This window comes from Balearica regulorum, chromosome 4 (assembly GCF_011004875.1).
Source record: "Balearica regulorum gibbericeps isolate bBalReg1 chromosome 4, bBalReg1.pri, whole genome shotgun sequence".
Taxonomy (NCBI): domain Eukaryota; kingdom Metazoa; phylum Chordata; class Aves; order Gruiformes; family Gruidae; genus Balearica; species Balearica regulorum.
In genome coordinates, this window is record NC_046187.1 from 32364965 (window position 1) to 32383374 (window position 18410).

The 18410-nt window shown below is 45.7% G+C and overlaps 1 protein-coding gene across 3 annotated transcripts in view; it reads left to right on the forward strand.

Annotated features, from left to right (window-relative positions):
• The first annotated feature begins 209 nt into the window (after positions 1-209).
• The window catches only part of GPRIN3 (GPRIN family member 3), a 29958-nt gene continuing 11757 nt past the window's right edge, over positions 210-18410 (forward strand). Inside the window, exon 1 of one of the 3 annotated variants that reach the window (XM_075751631.1) lies at positions 210-303. The gene's annotated coding sequence lies outside the window, so the exon portion shown is untranslated. Of the gene's footprint in view, positions 304-549; positions 844-15954; positions 16078-18410 lie in introns of those variants that run through there. The other 2 variants (XM_075751630.1, XM_075751632.1) reach the window with 2 other exon arrangements.

The window sequence follows — 18410 nt, forward strand, 5'->3', positions numbered from 1 at the left end:
TTAGTGGATTTTGGATCTGCAGTTCTAGCTCTTCTGCCGCGAAGCAGCTTAGCGGGTAGTTCTGCTTTAGGAGCTGGAAAGAACCGGCTGGCAGAGGCGGCAATGCAGAGCCCGCCCCAGCCCACCGTCGGGGCTCTGGCACGGCTGCCGAGCTCGCCCGGGGGTCTGCGGAGGGGCCCGGGGACCCCCAGTTCAGCCCCAAGCGCCTGATGGAGGGCAGGAACCTCCAGCTCCCGGGCCATAAAGGCCAGGAGAGGCCTGGGGTGGGGTTGGTGTGAGGTGGGAATGCCTTCCTGGAAGCAGGTACCTGCCCGCGCCCTCCGGATTTGGGAGGGCTTGAGGCGGGGTGCAGGGGCTAAGCGCCGACGGGTGGATGGCCCTCCCCGCTGGCCGGCAACCCCTCGCCCCCCCCCCCCCCCGCCCCGGGTGCTGCCCGCTCTCCCTGCAGCCGCCGCGGGGAGCCCGGCCCCGCAGCCCGGGCGCTCCCCGCTCCCCCCTCCCCAAGCCGGCCGCCGCCGCAGCTGCCAAGCGGCGGGGAGGCGCCGACGCCCGCTCGGCACGGCTCCCCGGGCGGCGGTGGCAGAGGCTGGCCGGGGCCGCTCCGCCCGAGCCTCCCGCCGCCGCCCCTCTGTAGTCGGCCCCAATCGCCTCCCCCCTGCCCCCCGCGGCGGGGAGGGCCACCCCAGCCGAGCCCTCCTCCCTCCCTCCGCCCGCCCTCCTCCCGCCGCTGCACACCCCGAGGAAGGGCTTGTTTTCCTGCCCGGATGATGAATTTCTCCGCAAGGTCATCGCTGCCCGCGGCGGCGGCGGCGTGCCCGCGGCTCCCTGGGTGCCGCCGCGGAGGTAAGGGGCGGGGGGTGATGGGGGGGGGGGGTCGTGAGCACCTGCACGCCCACCTCACCCCCAGCAAGTTTTTTCGGCGCCGGAGAGGAGCGGGGTCGGTGCGAGGACAGGTGCTGGGGCATGGCGGGGCGGTGAAGCGGGGGGCTTCCTCTCCTTGCCCGGCGCGGGGGTGCCGGGCGGGCCGAGCCGTGCCCGGGGAGCGCGCCCGGAGGAACCGTGCCCTCCTTCGCCGGGGGGAGGCTGCGGCCGCCCGCCGCCACGCCGAGCGGACACCCGGGGGCGGCCGGGCCCGGGCAGCCCCCAAGGGGCCTCCTTAGTCCTCTGCTGATTTTTACCGGTGCTTGGAAGCCGGTTGGGCGCCCGCGTGTCCGGGAGCGCGGAAAACTTAAAAAAATAAAGATAAGGTGTGTCTCCCGGCCCCACCGCCGGGCCGGGGGGATGCGGCGGGCCGGGGGGATGCGCGGCGCGGTCGCCACGGCAACGTGTCGGCGGGTTGCGGTGTCGCAGCACGGAGGGTGCCCCGGAGGCTGCCGCCGCCGCGGGGGACGGCCCCGGCCCCCGCCCCCGCCTGCCCCCGCCCCGGCGTGCGGTTCACGGCGAAGGGGTGTCCCGCAGGCCCGCCCCGCACCCGCTCCTGCGGCCTCCCCGGGGGCGAAGCCGGGCCGAAACAGACGTGCGGGTGTACCCATGTACCCCCGGACGGGTGTCTCCGAAGCGCGGGGCTCCCGAAACCGTGCTCCCGGGGGTGCTCGGCTGAGCGCGGGAGGGTGGTCTGCTCGGGCTGCGAGCTGGGATGTTGCAGTCAAGTACCAGGGGCTCGCCCGGCGATGCTCGCCCGTGTTAGAGCCGCGCTGCCCGTTCGCTGGAGCAGCCTGGAGCAGCCTGGCTTGGGGCGTTCGGGCTGGCCACAAGTCCCGGGCCGGGCTCGTCTTTCTCCTGCTGAAGTCGGTGACAAAACTACGGATGATGAGCTTGCCAGCTCCCAGTCTGTGACTTGCGTTGTCCACGGATCAGCCTGCTTTTTGTGCCCCATGCAGGCCTTGGCTTCGTTAACACTTTTTTCCGTCATCCTTCTTTTTCTCTCAGGAGAAGATAACAATGCTGCTGATGAATTTATTAGGGTCATAAGGAATTATTATGATCCCATAGTCTAACCTCTTCCATAATATAAAGCACAGACTATTCCCCAGTGAGTCCAAGGTCTGGCCCACCAGCCTCTTCAAACAGTCTTGATTTAATGACTTCCAGCAGTGGGGAGTTGACTACATTCCTAGATAATTGGCTCCAATTGTTAATCTCCTTGTTAAACGTTTGCATCTTTTTCCCACTTTGAACTTTTCTGACTTCATCTTCTAGCTACTGGATCTTGTAATGTCTTTGTCTGTCAGATTAAATAGCTGTCTAGTTTCAGATCGTCTCTCTCTGCTCAGTATTTAAGGACAGTAATTAAATAGCCACTTAACATTGTCTCTGATGAGATAAATAGACTGGGCTCCTTTGGTTTCTCCCTGGACTACAGATGCTCCCCAGGAGAAATGGCTGGGCCGCTCTTGTCCAAGCCCCCACCATTGTCCTCGCCGGCCACCAGCACTGCACAGTGGATTCCAGGAAGGCTCTCGCTAGTGTCACGTGCGGAGATAATAACCTCGTGCTCAGTATTCCCCTGTCTATTCACCCAATAGTATGAACTTTTCTTTCCCACGACTACACGGTGGGAACTTGTGTTCCGTTAGTTACATGCAGTGATCCTTGCGTTTCTTTGAGCCGGGGTTTTCTCCGAAGTTGGTTGCCTGTCCTGTAAGGGGCGTTTAAATTAAATCTTCCTACATGCATCGCTTTGGATCTGCCTATATTAAATGGATTTTCCTCTCCTTCTGTCACTTTGCTTCCAGGCAGTCTGCAGCTCAGGAATGACCATAGAGCTCTGGTGTTTCTCCCTCTAGAAGTCAGCTGAGTTTTTTTCCTGGGACCTCTGTGCTAAAACCATCTTTCTTCTTGGTAGCATTTGCTCCAGATGACCTTAAAGTTATTTGAAGTTTACTGGGGGAGAAGTTATACTGAGTAATACAAACTGCAAACTGAAAGTACAGTGGATTGGTTTTGTAACTGCTTTCATTCAGCTGTGCCTCCCAGTGTTGGTGCGAGATTTGCTTTCCTGTCTTACAGAACGGTAAATCCCATTGCTGGGTATGATGTCTAGGTTGATACATAGAATGTCATTACGTTGCGAATCTTTACCTTGGATTTTGTGAGTTTTACTTAATTCTGAAGTGTGCTTAAGCCTGGACTTGAGGCTTTCTCTTTAGAAAGCACAGTGTCTGAGAGTATGGGCCAGAGGTGGGTGTTTTTGGCAGGATATTGTCAAGTTTTCCAGTAGCATGTAGCAGCTCAAAGAGGACTGAAAGGATGAGACTGAGTAGTCTGAAGGCATTTGCTGTGGGAGATGGTATAAAATGATCAAGTTCTTTGAAGTGGGATTTTTTTTTGTTGGTATCTTTTTGGGGGGAGGGGGTATGTGGAGGGTTTTTTTGTAGCCACATTGACTTACCCTGAGAGCTTAATGCACACTGAGGGAGGGTGATGTAAGAAAAGTCAAAAAATTAAAGACTTTACTTCTATATACAGACCACCCCGTGGAGTGAGGTGATGATCCTTGTTTGAGTGATGAAGATAGGTGTCAGCCTTTAGAATGACCTAATTGTCTTCAAAGCGTTAAAAATTAGGAAAAAGCATGTTCTGATCATGTAATGACTAAAGTGTCAGGACTATGAGCTTTCTTGAAATTTCACACAGGACTCTCTGGTTTTCTCTTCAAGTCTCTGAAAATATGTCTGTACAAAAGATTGCACTAAGTATAAATATTGATGGATGAATGAGGTACCCTTAAAAGGTCTGAAAAGCATTGCTGAGCTCAGGTATCACATCTGATTGAATAGAGTGACCCTGTGAGCTCTAGAACTGTGGTGAATTTTCTACAGGCTGGTGTCAGTATCTTAGGAATTGTTTATTATGCATATAATTGTATATGCCTCCAATATGAAACAAATTTTTTTACCTGAGTGGTAGCTTGCCCCATCCATTCAAACTTAGCTTCTCTCCCCAAGGCTGGGCTAATTTCTCTGATTTGTTTGTTTGGTTTGTTTTTTTGGGGGGGTTGTGTTGGGTTTGGTTTTTGGTTTTTTCAACATCTGCTTTCCCTTCTCAAGGTTTCACCTTCTCTTGAACTCCTTTTGCAATCAGAAGAGCATGCAAATCTTTCCATAGGATGACCAGTCCCAAAACTTAGCCATTCTTGAGTCATGATGCCCATCATGGGTCAGCCCAGCATTAAGAACAGTGGCTGTTAAATAATCCTTCAAGGCCAGGACAGACAGTAGTATTTTTGTGAGTCTCAAACTTACTGAAGACTGTCCAACAAGGGCTAGGTTAGAGTTAGGTGGATCTCATTAGCAAAATATGTTGGCAGTAGTAAAATTTGTCAGATTTGGGTCCTACAACTGTTACTACCACCTTTATTTTTAACAACATAAACCTCCTCCGTCAGCTGCCGTGGAAGCTAAGGAGAACCTGATTATATTAAGAACAACATCCTGTCTCTGATTTGTTTGTGAAGGCATCACTGATGTAGGAGTAAAACAAGCTGCTCGTAGTCTTAGAGCTAGAGCAAAATTTTGTAACTTGTATAACTGTGCTTCTAGCAGCGCAGCATTTCTTAACTTGTAACCCCTACGTTAAAGGCAGAGGTGGGGTATAGGCTCAGTCTATTGCCTTTGTAGATTCAAGAGCAAGCTTGGATTAAGAGGTGATATTATCTAATGGCATGTAATGATTTCATAGCTGATAAAACTTTCATATGTGCCTTACAGGGTTATGAACTGGTTCTGTCTGTGCAAAATTCTTTAAAATTAGTTGTGTCATTATGGGCAGTACTTTGATAGTATTATGGCAGATTAGAAAGGTAACAAAAGTCACCCTGGATTGTTTATGTATGAATCTTGGATACAGATTGGGTGCTCTAACTCTAAGTGTCAGTACTATGTGACAAGATGTCTAAACTGATCCCATGTTTGGTCTTATACGTTGGATCATTTAGGTAAACATCACCTTCTTGAGAGTCAAAACAAAGCAAAGATTGATAATATTTACTGGGGGAAAACAAGTTGTGGGTATGTTCTGAATGAAATCCAATTACACTCTCAGAAGCTTTTCCCACTGGAAGGTATCTGAGCATGGTTTACTTTGCAAATAGTAAAAATAGAAAAGGGCTACATATATCTGTTTTATTATATACATGGACTTTGAACTCAGTAGCAGTTCTATAGAAACAAAGACTTGTACCAATTAAATTTTAATTGCAGATGATCGGTTACTTATTAAATTTGAGTGATTCGTTTCTGGGATTCCATAGCTAAGAATTCACATTTGTAGGTTGGCAGCAGATCTGAAAGGGCAGAGGTGTCAGAACTCTGCTGAGTAAGTATGGGAAAAAAAGCAACGCCAACACTTGCAACTCCATGCGGGGTGTGGGGGACAGAGGCAAAGGGAAAGGCGGAGACCAAAGGAGTAACGACTAGGAACCAGCGTAATAGCATTTTCCCCCCGATTTGTCCTCTGACAGCAGCGGACACGCGTACTGGGGAAAATAATTAAGTGGAGGGAAGAATGCCAACAATCACAAATATCACAACGAGTTGCTGTAAAAGCTTCTATCAGGGTGCTACAGGCATGTCCACAGAGGACAGATTGAATTCTTCTTTTTCCCCCATCCCTAACCCCATGATCCTGTGTCACAAAACTTAGTGGCAGGTAAGAAAGCTATTACCACAGCCAGTATCAACCAGACATCCAGGGAGACCCTGTTATTTTTTTGAATGATCCAGGAACAAAAGTCTGTATCTCTTACATGTGTGGTTGTAATTGTTAGCAATATCCATTACTTTTACTGTTCATTTTACTATATTAATTGTAAATTAGTCAAATGTGGTAATAGTTGTTTGCTCACTTCCTTGCCTGCTTTCCTTCCTCTGAAAGTGACTCCCTTAGGAGAACAAGGAGGAGTTAATCGAGGTGGACACAAACAGACACCCCAGTGCTTTGTTAAACCACTAGTATCTGTACTATTAGCATCTCTGCATACCATTAGTATCTGTATCTAACGTAGTGGAGACCAGCTCTGAGCAGAGACTCAAAGCTTGTATCACTTGGCAAATGATGACCATTTTCCAAGCTAAGTTATATCACTGTCTCGCTTTGAAGATGAAGATATTCTCCTGAGGGAGTGGAGAAGAAATTTTTTTAGAAGAGTGCATTGTGAGCTGAGATATTTCTCGTCCCCCTCTTGGGCAACCCTCACAGTCACTACTAAGGAAACAAACTCTATGATAAAACAGATATGAAGCACGTTGCTGGATGGGAGTCTTCACTGCAGTCTGGTGAACTTCTGATCCAGGAAGCAGCAGCATTGCTAAGCTTAAAATCATTCATATTGTCTAGGGATTGATCGTAGTTACACAGTAATAGTGTACGCACGCACGTTTGTGCGCCTCTGCCTCCATGCACACACACGCGTGGGGGAAGGGCAGTGTTTTCCGAAGGGTTGGGAGTCTCGCAAAGTCTGGCAAGAACCAGCAAAGCTACCACGGTCGCTCAGTTAGCTGCAGCTAGGTATTTGCTCAGCTGAAGCACAGACGAGCACCGAAGTAACTGGTGTACAAAAGGTTGCTCAACAAGCGCCTGCGATCAGAAGTAAGGTATTCGTATTGTCTGAAAAAACAATAGGCGTATCATGGGCAGAAAGTAGTGGCTAAACATTCGGCTTTGGCAGATCCTATTATTTGCCCTTTCTTCTGACCTTTTTTTCTGCTAAATGGACCAGGTGTTTCTATAAATCTTGAAAAGTCATCAATGGTTACTTGAATTCTCTCTGTGGCACCTGTGTCTTGAGATTCTGCTGTAGCTCAGTGATGGTAATTAATACTGTCAGCTCTTCACAATCATTGTGCAATTACTACCAGTTGGTGGTTTGTCCTGAAGAACAGGATGGTTTTCTGTATGCATTTGTGTTTGTTGTTTTGTTGTTCGGTGGGGTTTTTTTTAAACTTGGACAAATATTTGTTACTGTGATCAGGATCCCAGATTGCATTCTAGTGGTGAAAATCTTTTTTCCTGGTGATGCTAATGTGCAAATAAACAAAAAGCTCGGGGTTTAAAAGGGAAGTAAAAAAAAAAAACCAGCCAAAATGAAACAAGGTGCTGTGCAATTATTTTTACTGCTCTTCATGCAAAAAGACAATAAATTCAAATAGAGGACATGAATACTCTGCTACATTATGACTAATCTTAAGAGTACTATAAAAAGCAATGTCTGCTCTCAAATGATGACAGTTAAGTCAGTCTAGATTTAATTCAGAAATTTTCCAGTGGCTCCAGGCCCCCTTTTTACGTTCAAGACTAGACCCGCTGCTCCATGGGAAAATCACTAGAAATCTGAGAAAAGTCAAGGTGTTATCATGGAAACAGCAGGAATTTCCAACATGGGATAACAAAGGATCTGATGTTACCTTAAATCTGTGTAACCAGGAGTCAACTCATTAACTTTTGCGTACAAAACAAGGTATGTTGTTGGGCATAAATTTCAGATGGATGGATTTTTCCTTTCCTGCATGGAACGGAAAAGGAAAAGAGCAGTAGATTGGTTCCTGATTTGATTTTACATGGGTTTGGGTTCCTGAGTGTTCCTGTTGGTAGAGGGTAGAGCCGGAGCGTGGTTTCTCTGGTACCAGGGAAACGTGGTGAGCCGAGTCCCTTAACCTAAAACCAGACTGACTGAAAGTGATTTTCTACTCTTGGGCAGTCATTTTGTCTTAGTAAAGAACCTGTAAAACATGTTGAAGTCTAAGGACTGGTGCTTTACCTCTGGCGTGTCGCCAGTGTGATCTCAGTCCAACAAGTGGCGTGTCTGCCGAGCGCTCAGGGAACGGTCCGTCCCCTCCCGTAGGACCCCATCTGACTCTGGAGTATTTCCAGAAGCAGTGTTGAACAGCAGAAGAAATCTGGAAAGTCAGTGTGATGGACTAGATAAGAAATCTTCTAGCAAAGATGACGTGGACAGGGCACTGTTGCATTTTAGCAAGTCCCCATTTTCTTAAACTACTGGAGCTACACTCCAGAGCAGCTTTTAGGATGTCCTTTGGGCACTGAGGAATGAACTAGGTATCACCAGGTCCCAACTTCAGAAAGCAGGGAGGTGGAAAAGTCCTATAAATCTTCCCAGCTCAGCTGTCTTAAGAAGCAGTCTGGCTGTTGGGGAGTTAGCTCACCCTTAGGCTAGAAAAGGCTGAAGGATAATCAGCCCTTAGTATTTAACAAACTAAAGGGTCACTGTCATTAATGTCACTCTTCCTCTGAAGCTTCAGTTTCACAAAAAAACTTCACACAGTTGAAAGACTTAGCTTTAGAGATGAGTCATTAGGAAAATGATAAAATATAAGCATGCTGGGGGGTGCAGGGAAGGGTAGAAGTAATGTGATAAAATATTTGTCAGAAAGATGATACTCTGAGAAGAGCTGTATGGAAACAAGACGACAGAATTATTCCACCCTGAAAGGCTGGTATTTCACAAGTACTGAAGTTTTATAACACTGCAGCATGCCATGACATCTGCATATTTATTAAAATAAAAAGTTAATCCTCCCCTTGAGGTTAATAATTAGGGAGTATCTTTAAAAGCCAGTAAACAAGCTTATGCAGCCCTTCATAGCCTATCAGAAACCAGATTTCTGCTCAAGCTAAGCAGTAGCCTTACAAGATCCCCTGTTTCAGCACTCTGAAAAATAACATAAAGGTTTCCATCTGGTCGGTAGGGACAGATATCCCAATTACAAATGCAACCATGAGAACATTCGACAATTCTTAGTTGCAGCACCAAAGGCATTTTCAAAGAAAGGGTAAGTGATATTTCAAAGGGTCACCTCAGTCTGTGGTACGGCGAAATAAAGTGACCAGGCTTTCGGGCCCCTGCCAGCTGTCCACTCCTTCAAATAAACCCGTTTATGCCATACGCATGAGCACTACTAATTGCAAACGTGCTCTCGCCTACCTTAGCCAGGGGCTGAATAGACTTGGAAGACCCATACCTACATGTGGTGACTTCAGGTCAAGACTGTACAGAATTCATACTTTTTATCTCATGCCTGAGAACATAGGGTTCATGGGGCTTGAAATGCATGAGGATACACTGCAGACTATGACTGAGGAATCAAAGCTGTTCGGTCATTTCCTGAGAAGTCAAGCAAGCTCCATCAGGAGATGCAACGGAAAGTTTTAACAAATGGGTATTACGGAAGGATTAACTTCCTTAATTTAGCTGCTTGTGCTTTTGGCACTTAGGAATTAACCCAGCCTTTATTGATTGTTTAAGTCTCGATTAGCTTGATGCCTCAGAAGTGGAAGGGACAGGCAGCTTCCTCCTGTGTGTAGCAAGGCATAGAAACTAACAGAGATGGTCTTCCCTTTGGTGAGGAGAGGGGTCTTTACCTCCTGGCCGGGTTCAGCGTACACCTTAACTTAAAGGGAACAATTCAAACCTCAAGTCATGGGGCCACTTTACACCATCCACAATGCAATAAAAGCAGATAATATCCCATCCTAAGGCCTGGGAGCTTTCCCTGAGAAATACTCTTGCATTAAATGATCTACTTTGAGAGTTGCTCCCAGCTGGACTGTGCTTGGCCATTATCAGAGAAACATGTGCAGTTGATATTGGGAAATAGCAGAGCAGTTTTTATCCAGTTCAAAAGATGCTCTTAATAAGAAGGGCCTTAGGGGAATATTGCTTGGAAAATGTATTTTCATAATAAAATGACCTATTTTAGAATTACAGTTTTCCATGCTGGAGGAGGCAGGGAGGTGGCAGGAGGCTTGCCAAAGAGATAGACAATAAACACACTCACACTTGCTGCCTAACAAGAAGATGAGTGGACTTGAATGTATTAATAAGAGAGCATGTGGGTTTTTTTCAGCTAGGTTCCTGTATGCAGGCTATTTGTATGTGTCCGTTCTATCCAAATCAACATGCCTGCAGGAACGTGAGCAGACGTTCCTGGCGGCAGCCAACCCAAATACGCAGACAACAGGGAGAGAGCCCACACAATGTCTGTTTGAGCCGCTCCTCAAAAAGCCTTAAAGGAAAATAAAGTAAAAGGAAGACAAAGCTAATAATAGTTTTGTTAAGTATCTACCAAGAAAGCATGCTTTCATTACATCACATTACTATGATCCCAAATAGTGAGCTTTGTAACAAGTGTTATTTGCTGTTACTCATCAGTTCCATCTGCACAGATGCTCCAAGGCAACCCATGTGTTGTTGCTTCTCCAGTAGCAGAGCCTGCCTTCTAGTGACTAATGAATCCCACCTACTCACCCGCAGTTTGTTTCATCTTTTGCCTGTTGAAACCTTTCTTCTTTTTCAATGTGATTTATAATCTAACTTCAGCAATCAAATTAGTCTTTAACCACCACATGAGTTCAACTAGTTGGCCATCAAAGCCACACCTGTTATTGTAAAATCACAGCAGAGTCAGTAGCTAACACTGCTCAGAAAAAAACCTTAATTAGATGGGTGAAAACTGACCCCGCAGTTAAAGACTGTAATTGCTTTGATGCAAACCCCATCAAATGGAGCTGCTGGAGATATCCAAGCAGAGATATGAAATTGATATGAAATTACTCCAAACAACATAGCTTCCATTCTGACGTGAAGCCAAATGACATCATCTTTTCAGTCATCCAATCTTAGGCAGCTGATTCAGAACAAATTTAGGGCAGATGAGGTAGAGATGAATGGACAGAATATTTAGCCATGGTACATCATCCAGTCAGTAGCATGCCCTTTGAAATCCTTGTGCTCTACAGTCTTTAGTGATGGTCCTGAAATACTTCTGGCTTGTACAGAGCAATGTTGCCACCCTAAACAGCGGATAATGATGATAATGAACTCCCAACAGCTAAAAGTTTGATTGTACCAGTGGCTTCTGCAAATCCAGAAACCATCTCCAATATGCTTTGCATGGATGCCGTGCACTGTGCAGAAGGTTTCAAGCCCAAAATTTTCTATGCAATGGTTTGTTGCAATAGCTTCCTATCACTGAATTTAAGAAAGACCAGTGTGGTAGAAAGTTTGCAGAGAAAAAGACACTAAATAGGTCTTGTCATGACCTTCTCAGTTCTGTGTCTGTTGCAGAAAGGAGTTTTCTGATCACTTTTAGGCAGTCTTCCTAATGCTTCTTTGAACCTTTTTCTGCGTGGTTAATGATTCAACTTCTCCTCATACCTTGAATGGAAACAGGAGTGTTAAAGTACCTATTTTCCAGCAGACCAGGTGGTGGCTTTCGCTAAGCTTTTGCACAGTGGAGTTAAAGACACAGTTAAACGGTTTTTTGGGGTGGACCCGTTAGCTTAATTTTGGAGAGCATTTTGAAGAAGAAATGCGCATGAAAATATATATTACCCCTTGAATTAATGCAGTATTCTTCCATCTCTCCTTCCCCTTCTTGAAGGCTGACTTTGCGTGTTGCATGTGGAATTTCATGTGGGCTCCTGAGCTGAGCTCCATGACCAGAATTTAACTGGCACCTAGTCTTGACTTGAAATTCTTCACTGCTGATGGTTGAAATGGTTAATCACTCGTATACACTTAATGACTAATTCTGCCTTTCTTGAGAGAGGATTTCCTGTTTGTGACTGAAAAGAGGGCAGTTGATGGGAAAATGGGCTTTCCCCTTCTGTTCATGTGCATTTTTTAGTTAAGTCTATTTGCTTTCCTTTTTTTTCTTCTTACCTTCCTATACACAGAAAAATACTTTCTGTGTAGTCAGAGAGCAACTTTTTGCATAGTGTTTGCATTTAGGTCTCTTTCTTTCAATGGGTGACTAACAGGCTACAAAAAAAAAATAATCAGGAAATGGAAAAAATACCCATCGGAGGCTTAGAAAGACAGAGCAATGCTTACAACGTTCAAGTAGAGCATGCAAAGTGAGGTAGCAAGAGGTACGAACATGGTCACCATCACAAATATTTAAACAGTGGTAAAAGTGTCCTTCAAAAGGATGGTGCAAAACATGATTTAAACACATCCATTTCTTGTGAACATTTTCCTGGCCTTGAGCTATCTGAAGCTGTGAAATGGTCTGGCAAGGAGCACCAAGTAAGAGACAGATGGGGAATCAGTGCTGGAAGAGCATTCAAGCCTAGGTCCAGGAGGCAGAGGGCCAACAAATTTCTGTATCGCATAGACCAACCAACTTACTTTCTCCTTTACGTCCCCTTTTTTTCTGACAGAGCAGCTCTCCCCTTTACCTCTTACCTCCTTCTGCCTTCTTACCCGGCCAGAATTCACTCAGCAGGTGTAGAGATAGATCAGCCTCATAAATGGAATAAAGTCATTGAGTCTATGCGAGAGAAGGCTGGTGTCTCAGGGATCAGCATTGAGCCTCATTCTCCAGTTTTGTGGGAGAAACTGAGGACTGAGGCACATGAACCTTGAACTTCAACAGCTCAGCAACTTGATCTAGTTACTGCCCAGGGAGAAGACCAGGGGCCTAATGAATTTCCAGAGGTTGTGGCTTTTCCCTTAAAATAAAGGGCGAAGCCCCTACACACTAGGGGAAAAGAGCACTTTTTTCTGTTCTCCTGGGAAAGGAAAAGGGTGAGAGTTTTGAAGTGGTGATGGGGGATTTTCCAGCCCATCTGCAGTGCTAACCAAACATCTGTCTCCCTCCAGCCACCTCCTGTGGCAGTCTGCATTTGCAAAAATGTTTTTTCCTGTTGTCTTAGAGCAGAACAAACCCAACAGTTTTCCTGTGGCTGCTCACACCTGTGGGTTAGAGTTGTTAATAAATAGATGAGGGAGCAGAGCTGAGGTAGTGAGGATTGAGCTATAGTAATTACCTGGGCTGTGCTGAGCAGGGATGAGGGGAAGGTGCAGGCTCCTCACCTCAGTGACAGCAAGTTCCTTGGAGTGGGGCCTGAGTTTTTGATAATGTGTTTGCACAAGGAGCACCTGATAAATTGCTCTGAGTTTCCTAGCTCTATAGCCTGGACTTGTGTGATCTTCTGACCCAATCTGCCTGTCTATCTGCATACTTCTTCCATTTGTTCTTGGTCTGCTCTGAGCCCCCTGGCCTAAGCACACACGGTGCAGGTTTATAGGAGGGGTCATTCAGAACAAATTGCCAGCCTTGCTCTGTGCAAAAGAAGCGGCTCACCTGTAAGAAGAAAAAAAAAGATAATGGAGTGGAGTCGCTTGCTCAGTATCTCATTGCGTGCTGCCCTGTTTGCATTGGATGTCAAACGTTCACGCCCCATCCGATCCTATGCCCTGCCCAAACTTTCTGAAGAGCGGAAAGCTTTTTTCTGAAAGTGCTTACCTCTTTGTATGAATGCTTGCAGATCTGCAGTGGTTGCAAGTACTTTTCTTGGGGGGATGGCCTTCCTAGGTCAGTAACATCCTTTGCTTGTTCAGCTGTAAGGTGATGGGTTTGGGGTTTTTTTTCTTCACAAATGCTAGCAGCAGCATATTCTGTGTGCTTGTTTGGTTTTCTAGCTTGTGCTTTAACAGAGGTACCAGTCTGCTTCGCCTCTTCATCAATTCAGGACTTGCTGTATGGCAGTAATCCAGTAAGGGGATGCCCCTTTTAACACTTTTTTAGTAATGTGTCAAAGATGGATCTCTAAAGCCAGATTCCTATGCTCATGATTGCAAAGAATTTTTAGTAGGAGATGATGAGATGTAGGAGAAAGGTGTTCTGTAGTTAAATCACTGGCATTAGATGCTGACTGTTGCACAGTTTTCTCTGTGATCTTCAGCTGTGTTAGCTTCTAAAGAAGAGGCAGAAAGAATACCGGTTCCTACCTCTGCTCTGTATCTTGCCTGCTTCAGCTATGAATGTTTAGTATCTCCATGCTCACATGTAGCATCTAGTGAAATGGCAGAATATATTAAGGCCTTCTGGCATTTCTTGGGTAAGAACAGGGACAAAAGGAATTGTACTTTCAAAAATATTGAGCAACTTTTGGCTCCCACTGGCTTTACTGGTATTTCTGATTATTCAGCATTTTTGAGAATCAGACTTGTTTGATTTAAGCGCCTAGCTTTAGTTACCCAGATTAGGCTGGATGCCTGTCTTTGCATTAGCTTATATAAAATTTTATGTGCATATGTATGTCTGTCTTCAGTCATGAATGTGTGCAAATACATGTGGTGATAAAAATTGTATCCATAAATAGGATGTCAATAAAGATAAATTGTGGTAGGAAACTGTGCATCCACAGCTGTCAGATGACTGGTTGAAGTATCTAGTGCTTATCTTCAAGAAGGTCCTGTGTGGAAATAAACCATCTTGTCCTGATTTTCATACTGGCTCTGAGGATGACATGTGTTTTCTCGCTCCTTCAAGTACGCCTCTGTGCATGAGGCATCTACGTTCAGCGCGAGTCCAGTAATTAAGCCCAAAGCTGTGAATGATCCTTTTTCACGCCTCGCCAGCTTCCACTCCAGCTGACTTAGAAACAAGGACAAAGCTATCGCGCAGCCCCGCTCGCTCACAGCTGTGCTCTAGCAAGGTACAGCCTGACCTCAGCTCATTTCTAAGATTTGCAGGTTAAATATGCTGGCAGCTTGAGCAAAGACAGCTAAAACTGCTCCGAAGAGGAGTAAAACAGAACAGCCTGATGCAAGGAGCTTGGCTTTCGGTGATAAATGCCATAATTGCTTGAGGCTGCCACATCTCTCTTTTTTTTATTTTTTTATGCTTGTGGGCATGTTTTGCTTTTGTACCGTGAAGCAGCTGCGTGTAGCTTGAGAAGCTTGTTGCTCCACCATACGTGAAGGTGAGCTGGAGGGCTAGCTGCCACAGTGAGTGCCGGCCACACTGCCCATGAGGCTGGCTCGTTTCAGCTTCGCCAGGTGGTCGAGGCAGCTAGCTTCAGTAAACCTGAGACTTTGTTAAACCCAGATGTGATATATCTTGTTTGAGCTGTCATTTTAATTAATGCTAATTATACTTATTAACCAATTTGGCAATCATCCTGAGGGACAGTGATTCAAGTCAAAGTTAATGTCTTTTACCAGTGCCTCCATCACAGTGTGCATTGCTTCAGTCACCTGATAAATGAAAATGTAAATATGCCTGGCTTAAATGCAGAAGAATGAGGAGAAGAGGTATGCCCAGCGTTAGGCTCAGTGTAAACCGTGAACTTGAGCTCTGGAAGATCTCAGCCCTTGACAAAAGTGGGGATGTCACATTAGCTGGTACGAGCCATCAGTGGCCTTGCAGAGGTCCAGGGTATGTACCGTATGTCTGGTATGGATAAGGCAGAGGTCCAGGGTACGGATACGGCTCTGCCATAACGCAACAGGCAAAGCTTTGGCTTATGATGACTCCAGTAATGGTCTCCCAATATTATTATTATTGTTAGCTTTGAAAGGGTTTACAAAATAAGACACTCTGGGTCTCTGTTTCCAGCATGTTTTGGTGAACCAGTTTCCAGATTTTGCCTTACTATTTCTTAAATATCTGCTGTCTCGAGGAAGTATTTCTGGTTTTAGTTTGGTTCTGACACCGATGGGGCCTCCCGAGTCTCAGACACTAAATAAGGATTTGTCTTTATGAGCATTGTGATTTTTAAGAGTTCAGAAACAGAAAATGTCATTATTCTTAAACCTGTGAAAATCCACATTTAAAACATAGTATAAAAAGCTGCAGGCAGTTGGGTACCTTAGTTCCCCTTGTTGGGGCTGGAAGGATAGAAGCACGTTGAACCTAAAGATAAAATTACATGTTTTGCATAAGCCGTTGTTAGGAGACAATTCTGATGGAAGGGAGGATGGTTCCTGCGATTGTTAGTGCGAGAGATTTTTACACCCCTGGGCTGCCTGCAAGGGCAATTCTGAAAAGCTATTGCTATCAGACACCTGTGGGATAGACTGCAAATAACAAGTTGTTCCTAAAATATGCTGTCGTACAGCACAGCTGTTGGTGTTTTTCTTTGCTGCAGGAAGGCGGAGGTGTTGAGAGGGTGACTTGGGGACTGAATTGGCTTCTTCACCCAGGGAAAGCGCTGCGGTCCCTTTGTTCGAGCACATCCACGTGGTGGATGGAGAAGGCTTAAGAACTTCTCTCTGTCCTGAAGAGCTCTGTGGTTATAGAGTGAGATTCAGGACTCAAAGGTAGCAAGGTAAGGTTTGGGGGTTGATTTTTACCAATGCTGAGTTGGTATCGGTGCCAGTACCTCCTTCTTCTCAGGCCAAGAGCCAGAAACAGTAAGCTTCTCTCAATTTTACCCGATCAGATCTGCCGCAGTGCCAGTCGCTGTCATCTGGGAGGTTTCTCAGATGTGTTTTTCAACACCACCTGTCAGCTCTGGGTGGAGACTGAAGAAGACGTGGTGTATCTTATAGGTGTAATATTTTACTGCGTGTTCCTGTCTAGTGTTTGCCTTCATTAGTGTCAAGTGGCTGGAAGCCCTCACACGGCTGCAGCGCTGTGTACATGGTTAGGCTGTTCCATCATTTCTGGATATAAAGAATGATGGTGTCACTGGCTATCTGCAGTACATGACAAGTGGTGTTTCTCTTGGCTTTGCAAGGTACTGTTTAGGATGCGTCATCCTGTCCCTGGCTGGTTAGCACCTCCTGCCTTCCCCATGTCCCACATGCAGTGCCTCAGTTAATAAAATAATAACAAATGAGGCGCTGGTCTCTGGTTTGGTCTAATTCCACCAGGTTCAGTGTTCAAAGAAATAAAGCATATAGCCTCAAGTAAAGCAAAAGAAGAGTCTGAGATGACAGCTTTTCACATAACGGCCCCACTGAAGTCATATCGTAAGCTCGTGTGACTGAGGTGAGCCGGCTAGAGTCCTTAGCTGGACGTACAGGTTTGAGTCATTGCCCTCAAGAGAACGTTTACTGGCGTTGTAAAGATACCACCGAATTGCTCCAATTTTATCTCTGAACACCGAAGGCTTCCAACCTGCAGCCATTTGGTTTCCTGCAGAGCCTCAATACATCAGACAAAAAGTGGCCCAGCACACAGCAGCTTCCTCTCGTGTTTTTTTGAGGAGATGTTCAGCAGGAGGCAGTTTACTAAAGAGATTATTTTGTTCTTTTTACTGCTCTTACTGTCAATGACAGACAGCAGTGAAGCAAAGTGAGAACGTGAAGGAACAGAAAGCCACTGCTGAGGTGGCAGCAGGAAAAAGGCAAGATATTTTTAACTATTTGGGGTTTTTTTTTGTTTTTTTTTTAAAAAAAAGCCACGTTGATAGCTGTTTCAGCTGCCAGCCTCTTTATTCATGTTAGTTGTGTTTCTGATAGCCAGGAGGCAAGAGCAGACATGGTGAGATCATCATCATGCCTTTCTTAGGTTAATCACATGCTATGGCAAATTTCTGCTACAGTAATGATTGGTTAGGCTCTGCATCCTTCTTCTCTAATTACATGCCATTTGGAGTAGTTCTTTTCCGTTAGGATAACGCCTGTAAATGACAATGGGTATGTCCTTTGCCAGGAGCCGGTTATGTATGGATCTATATACTGAACCCAGCATCTTCATTAAAATAATATGATATAAATTATATATCATATACTGAGCCCAGCATCTTCATTAAAATAATATGATATATGAGGAGAACCTAATTTTTCAGACGGTGCATGAGAGTTAGTGTTGGGTTTTACCTTATGCAAAAGACATTCCTCCTGCTATCAGCTCTTCCAAGACAAAAGTTCCTTACTTGCAAGGTTGGTTAAAAAAAAACACGTGCTGCTACAATACGCTTCTCTGGGCACCGATAGTATGATTACTCAGGAGCAAATCATCTAATTATCTAGGGTTCTGCCACCACTACTGAGGCTTCTTAAGCCATGTCATGAGTGTTTGCACTCATTGCACTGGGGGAATGTTCTTAAGAAGAAGGTCATAATGAAATTCAGGAAATTTGCTTTCGAGGATCTGAAAGCATGTTAGAAGTAGATAATGGCCTTTGTCCCGTAGATCCACCCTTTCCAAGAAACGCCTGCTCAGCAGTAGTTACATTTTCTTGACCACACACAATGTGATTTTGGTCTTGGTCCAGCTCCCGATAGCTGGATGCCCACCTAAACATCGTTATGCTAGTTGCTGCTAGTTGACTGGGAGTCTTAGCAGAGAAGGCAAGAATTGCATGGGGGCTAAGCCACCATTATGCTTTCACCCCCAAAGATGATCACTCTGCTTTATAATGAAGTCATGTGTGCATTGCTATGTAGGAGAAAGGTATCTATTTTTTGCTGTTGTTAAACTGCTGTCTCGAAAAACAGGGCTTTTGTTTGTCAGCCATCAACGTTCAAATGCACTCAGTTGCATGAAGTGCATTAATGAGAGGTTAGATGTTGCTCTGCTTTTATCAGACAGAAGAAGATAGGAGGATAGATAAGGAATGAAATTTCCACTTGGTTGATGGGCAATTCTGTTGCTTTCAACATCAAACATGAAAGCGGCGTTTGAAAGGTCCACATGACCTTCCTGTTTACA